The sequence below is a fragment of the Carettochelys insculpta genome, chromosome 13, assembly GCF_033958435.1.
Source record: "Carettochelys insculpta isolate YL-2023 chromosome 13, ASM3395843v1, whole genome shotgun sequence".
Taxonomy (NCBI): Eukaryota; Metazoa; Chordata; order Testudines; family Carettochelyidae; genus Carettochelys; species Carettochelys insculpta.
The window spans coordinates 40283318-40290145 of record NC_134149.1 but is presented as its reverse complement, the minus strand read 5'-3'; positions in this window follow the sequence as shown (position 1 = coordinate 40290145).

Genomic DNA, 6828 nt, shown 5'->3' with positions numbered 1-6828 from the left:
AAGTAAGATCTGCTCCCCGCGGTAGTCGGCCAAGGGTTGAGTGACCTGGTGAACCTCAGGAAGATCCAGGAATAAATAAATACAATATTCAGCTCTGAAGTTATCCTTTCCATTTTACAGCACGCATCGAAGGCTGCACGGCCCGTCCCGGAAGCGCAGTAAGTAGCTAAGGGGTTAGATAGCAGTGCTGTTATAGCAGTTACCTATTGTTTAAGGCTATAAGCCAATTAGTATTCAAATCCTGTGCTTATTTCAGAAAAACAAGGGTCCATATATTTTGTGTCACCTAGCTTACCATAATCCACACTTCTACTTTGTTAAATAAACCCTTTCTCCCTGTTTGAACCTAACACCTTGTCCATATTTCTTCCTTGGGTAAACACACCGCAGCAGCGCAGTTCACACACCCTGAAACCCCGTTGTGACTAGACCCACCGTAGATGGCGAGCAGGGTCGCGGGGTAAAATCCTGGGAACATTGGAAAGGACTTAGTTTTAGTCCAGTCCATTGCTCTGGTGTGACTGACTTAGCCTAATCAATATTCAAATTTATTCTTACGTCACTCACATCCTCGATAACGTGCAGTCATTCTTCTGCTCTATTAAGCACTCCTTAGGCCTAAATTGGGGTACTGTGTCCAGTTCTGGGTACCACGTTTCAAGAAAGATGTGGAGAAATTGGAGAAGGACCGCAGAAGAACATGATAGTAGTTTTCAAGTACCTAAAAGGAGGGAGAAAAATTGTTTTCTTTGGCCTCTGAGGATAGGACAAGGAGCAATGGGCTTAAACTGCAGCAAAGGAGGTTGAGGTTGGACGTAAGGAAAAGCTTCCTGTCAGGGTGGTTAAACACTGGAATAAACTACCTAAGGAGGTTGTGGAATCCCTATCTCTGGAGATAGTTTAGAGCAGGTTATATAAATGTCCATCATGGATGGTCTAGACAGTGCTTGTTCCTGCTGTGAGGAATGCTTCAGGCATAAGGGACTGGTGACAGAGGGGGTTTAGCCGGCAGAGGCACGTCTACACGTGCACTGCAGTGCCAGCACCCCCTTCTGCCAGCACCAAACTCACACATGGCTATGGTAAGGAGCTTCAGAAGTATGCACATAAGGAGCCATTTGCAATCCTGAGAAGCTCACTCTGCACAGCTCTGCCAGCAGGCAGGTCTGAGCAGAGGTCAGTGTAGACCCAGCCTAAAATAGGTTTGAGATGCCCTGTAACCTTAAGAACCAGGACATACTTGGAGTAAAAACCCTTGCCTCTGAATGAAGGCAAGACCTCCTCTCTGGCTGTGGCCACACGTGACCAAAACTTCGAAATGGCCATGCAAATGGTCATTTTGAAGATTACTAATGAGGTGCTGAATTGAATATTCAGCTCCTCATTAGCATCAGGACGCTTCCGACCACAGCACTTTGAAAGTGCCGCTTTTGAAAGCTCACAGCGCGGCACGGCTACCCAGGGGTCCTTTTTGAAAGGACCCTACGCATTTTGAAATCCCCTTATTCCCCTCTGCTAAGAGGAATAACAGGATTTCAAAAGGTGTGGGGTCCTTTCGAAAAGGACCCCTGTGTAGCTGCGCCGACCCATGCACTTTCAAAATTGGTGCTTTCAAAGTGCCGCGGCCGGAAGCATCCTAATGCTAATGAGGCACTGAATATTCAATTCAGCACCTCAATAGTAATCTTCAAAATGGCCATTTGCATGGCCATTTCGAAGTTTTGGCCAAGTGTGGCCACAGCCTATAGCCGTGTCTACACGTGCACGCTACTTCGAAGTAGCGGCACTAACTTCGAAATAGCGCCCGTCACGGCTAAATGTGTCGGGCGCTATTTCGAAGTTAACATCGACGTTAGGCGGCGAGACGTCGAAGCTGCTAACCCCATGAGGGGATGGGAATAGCGCCCTACTTTGACGTTCAACGTCGAAGTAGGGACCGTGTAGTCGTTGTGCGTCCTGCAACATCGAAATTGCGGGGTCCTCCATGGCGGCCATCAGCTGAGGGGTTCAGAGACGCTCTCTCCAGCCCTTCAGCTCAATGGTGGCCGCGTGGAGTGGCCCCTTAAAGGTCCCCTCCCCCTGCCTTCCTGTGCAGGAAGCTGAGGGAACGTGCAGGCGGCAGCCCAGACACGCGGCCAGCCTGCATGTCCCTCAGCCACCCAGAACAGGGCCAGCACCTGCCATGGCTGCCCGGCAGCCCCCCCAGCACCCCCAGAGGACCCCCCCCCAAGGGGAGCCAGAGCAGCCAGGCGGGCAGCCAGGCTGGAAAGCGGCAGCGGGGCCCCTCCTGGACGGAGGCCGAGCTGAGGGACCTGCTGGGGCTCTGGAGCGAGGAGGAGGTGCTCCAGGTAATGGGGAGCAAGAGGCGGAACACGGATGTGTTCGCTCAGGTGGCCGAGGGCCTGGCCGCCCGGGGTCACCCTGCCTGCACTCCTGACCATGTCAGGACTAAGGTTAAGGAGCTGCGGCAGGGTTACACCCAGGCCTGGGATGCGGCCGGCCGATCTGGGGCTGCCCCCGTCACTTGCCCCTTTTACAGGGAGCTCAGGGACATCCCGGGCCCCCAGCACACCTTCTCCCCTCCGGCCACCCTTGATACCTTGTCCGACGAGCCCGAGCAGGCCCTGCAGCCGGAGTCAGCCCTGGAGGTAAGCCCCGCACCCCAGGGGCCCCCCCGGAGCCCACCCCCAGGCCATTGAGGCAGGAGGAGGAGGAGGAGGAGGAGGAGGGGGGCTCCTCCTCTGCAGAGTCCGGGCTGCAGATCCTCCTCCTGCCATCCCAGAGCAGCAGCAGGGCGTCCGCCCCCCGGGGATTTCCGGACTATGGGAGTGGACCGACAGGTATGTACCCCCCTCTGGTGTACACCCCCGGGGTTGAGAGGCGGGGGTAATAGATATGTGCCCAGGGCCCCCCACATGCCCAGATGGCCATGGCCCCAAGGACAGCAGTGGCATGTCCCTCACAGGAGTGCATCAGCCCCTGCCCCCCACCCAGCACGAAAGTGCCATGCCCCATCCCCGGGGCAGGGGGGAGCGAAACCTCGAGGGTCCTCCGGGAGGAGGGGGTGGGACACCCTGCAGCAGCAGCAGCAGCAGCAGCAGCAGCAGCAGCAGCAGCATGTGATGGAGTGGGGGGAGTGCAAAAGGGAGACTCAGGCTAGATATGAGCAACAAGAGCCGAATAGCTCCCAGGGGCAAAGGATGATCCTGGGGCTACAGCTGGCAGGTGACACCTCTGCTCTGAACAAAGAGGAGGGAGGAGCCGAGCTGGCTTTGAATCGGGGCGGGGGCCGCAGGTAGAGGCTAGGGGAAGGGAGAGCTGGAAGGCAGCCAGCCTGAGGAGGGGGAAAGCTACACCCTAGAGGGGCACCCCTTGGGGTCTTCTCCCCAGGACAGGTTGGAAGGACTGTCTCTGACTGCTGTGCTGTCACTCCTGGGAAAAACTGGGTGTCTGTGGCCTAAGAAACCTTTCCTGTCAGACCCTGTGGAGTGAAGTGAGAGTCACTCCCGCCAGGGGATGGGGTGCAGTGCAGGGGGACCCCTGAACCCCATCCATCACAGCAGCATCTCCTGGGGACAGGGATGGGGAACCTGCAGCACAGGGGTGGGGGGACAAGGGCCACGGCTCGGGGCCCACATTAACGCCTGTCTCCAATCTTCTTCCCCGCCTCCTGTGTTCCGCAGCTGTAACATCGGAAGGACCGGAGAGCGCCGACGAGGCTTCAGTGGTCCCGGAATCCCCTCCGGGGCCATCGCTCCAGGCCAGCCCCTTGGCGGAGGACCGACCAGCCCCACGGCGGGCAAGACGGCGGTCCCTGCAACACCACACAGCGGCGACGGACCCCCAGCTGCTGGCCATCCATCGCCGGCAGCTGGAGGTCGCGGAGCAGCGTCTGCGGGTGGAGCAACGCCGCCTCCACCTGCAGGAGCGGGCGCTGGCCTGGCGCCAAAAGGCATGGGGGGCCTACATGGAGACATTCAACCATCTCATGGACTACCTGGCCCCCCGTGCCGCGCCGTCTGCTGCAGTGCACGCCGTGCCCGCTCCACCCGCCGCACCACCCACTGCTCCGCTCATCGCTATGCCGTCCGCCATCGCCCCACCACCTGCCACCGAGGGCCGGACCGCTGAGGGACACCTGGGGCCATCTGAGACTCACTGGACGTATCTTCCGGTCCGCCCGGCCCCCAGCCAGCCCTGGACAGGGCTGCAGCCGAGGCGGGGCTCCAGGCTGCCCACCCCCAGTGCCGGACTATAGGGGCGTGGGGCCCAGAACATGGCCCACCCCCTTGTATATAGTTGGACTTATGTTTTTGTGCCCCCCCATTTGTCCAGTCCCCCCTCCGTGTAAATAGTTCTCCCCATCCTTGCAATCCCTGGTTTTCTCTTTTTTGTTACATGTAAATATATATGGAAACTTTTTTATTATTCACTCTTATGTTATGGTTTAGTTAGTAGGTCTTGTACATAGTTTTGTCGTTATTAGTTCAAAAACCAGTTAAAAAAAGAAAACCAGTTTCATTTTACCAAGGAGTGCGTGCTTTTATTTGTCCAGGAGAAGTGGGGCGGGGGGGTGTGCTGTTGGGAGCTCCGTGGTGTGGGCGTAGGGGCAGGGAGTGTTGTGGAGGAAGGGGGGGGGCGCAGTGGGGGGCCTGGCACAGTTCACCCCATGGCCTCCTCGAAGTGGGCCCGCAGGGCCTCCCGGACCCGGGTCCCTTCGGGGTCCACCTGGTGACTGGGGGCAGCAGGTGGCTGCACGTCGCCCCTGCCAGCTTCCACAGCCCAACCCTGAAAAAAGGCCTCCCCCTTGCTCTCCACCAAATTGTGCAGGGCGCAGCAGGCACCCACAATCTGGGGGATGTTGTTGGGGCCCGCATCCAGGCGGGTCAGGAGACATCTCCAGCGCCCTTTGAGGTGGCCAAATGAGCGCTCCACCACCTGGCGCGCGTGGTTGAGGCGCTGGTTGAAGCGCTCCTGGCTGGCAGAGAAATGGCCCGTGTACGGGTGCATGAGCCAGGGCCGGAGGGGGTATGCCGCATCTGCGATGACGCAGAGGGGCATGGTGGTGTCCCCCACAGGGATCTCCCGCAGGGGGATGTAGGTCCCCGCCTCCGGCCAGCGGCACAGGCCCGAGTTCCGGAAAACCCGGGCGTCGTGGGTGCTGCCAGGCCAGCCCACATAAACGTCCTGGAAATGGCCCCGGCTGTCCACCAAGGCCTGGAGGACTACTGAGTGGTAGCCCTTGCAGTTGATGTACCATCCTCCACTGTGTTGCGGTGCGCAGATGGGGATGTGAGTCCCATCCAGAGCCCCGAAGCAATTGGGGAAGCCCAGCGTGGCAAAGCCCGCGATGGTGGCATCTGGGTCCCCCAACCTCACGAGCCTGTGGAGGAGCATGGTGTTGATGGCATGCATGACCTGCAGGGAAAGCACATGGGAGAGCACCAACGAGGGGTGAGCAGGGTGTGCGTGGCCCTGCCCTGCCCTGCCCTCCCCTCCCCTGCCCTGCCAGGGCCCACCTGCCCTCCCCAACCCCGTGGGTCCTCTTACCTCCATAAGGACAGCCCCAACGGTGTCCTTGCCTACGCCAAACTGCTGGCCCACGGATCGGTAGCTGTCTGGAGTGGCCAGCTTCCAGACAGCGATGCCGACCCATTTCTCTACTGGGAGGGCACGCCGCTTGGCAGTGTCCTGGTGCCTGAGTGTGGCGGTGAGCCACTGGCACAGCTCCATAAATGTCTGCCGGCTCATCCTGAAGTTCCTGAGCCAGTGGTCGTCGTCCCACTCCTCAAGCACCAGCCGCTCCCACCAGTCAGTGCTGGTGGGGTAGCTCCACAGGTGGTGGCGTGTGAGGTGGGGGGGTTGGGGTGCTGCAGGGTTGGGGGTTGAGCCCTGCTGCCCTGGGGGCCACTCCTCCTCCGGTGTGGCAAGGAGGTGCTCAGCTGCCTCCCGCATGGCATGGATCAGGGCGAGCCCTGCTCCTGCCGGGAGGGCTGGGTGGACCTCTGGCTGCTGCCGCTGCTGCTGGGGGTCCATGACTGCATCGCCTGAGGTCTGCGTGCCTATGGCTCTTCAGACCGCGTGCTGTGCAGGCTGAGTGTGTCTGGGAGGGGCCCTTTAAGGGAGCGGCTAGCTGTTGCCCCGGAAGTGCTAGTCCACCCTGTGACCCTGTCTGCAGCTGTGCCTGGCACCCCTATTTCGATGTGTGCTACTTTGGCGTGTAGACGTTCCCTCGCTGCGCCTATTTCGATGTTGTGCTGCGCAACGTCGAAGTTGAACATCGACGTTGCCAGCCCTGGAGGACGTGTAGACGTTATTCATGTCGCTACATCGAAATAAGCTACTTCGAAGTAGGCTTCACGTGTAGATGTATCTTATATGTCCTACAAGGAGAAGTGATGGAATCTCTTGGGCCGTTTCTACACAGGCCACTTCCTTTGGAAGTGGCATGCTAATACACAGAGTGAAAGATGCTAATGAGGTGCGGTTTCAGAAGAGGGAAAGAGAAGTGAGGGAAGAAGAGAGGTTGAAATAAAATGAAGTGCACATTCCATTTCTACTGTGTTTTGAACCCACTGATCTGTTGTGATGTGGACCAGCATTCCCAGCTGGCAAAAATTAGAAAATAAAGAGATGGCAGTCTTGGAAGTGGCAGGCTGCTTTCCACCTGCCCATTAAAATGATGTCTTGTTACTGCTTTTCTTCAGAGTCTGTCTTCGCTGTTAGTCCTATTAATGATCCAGAGGATAGTTCAGATGTTGGCCACCTCAAATGCTATTGGCCCAGGACTGCTAGATTTGAGAAGGAGGAACCTCTGACTGAGGGTTG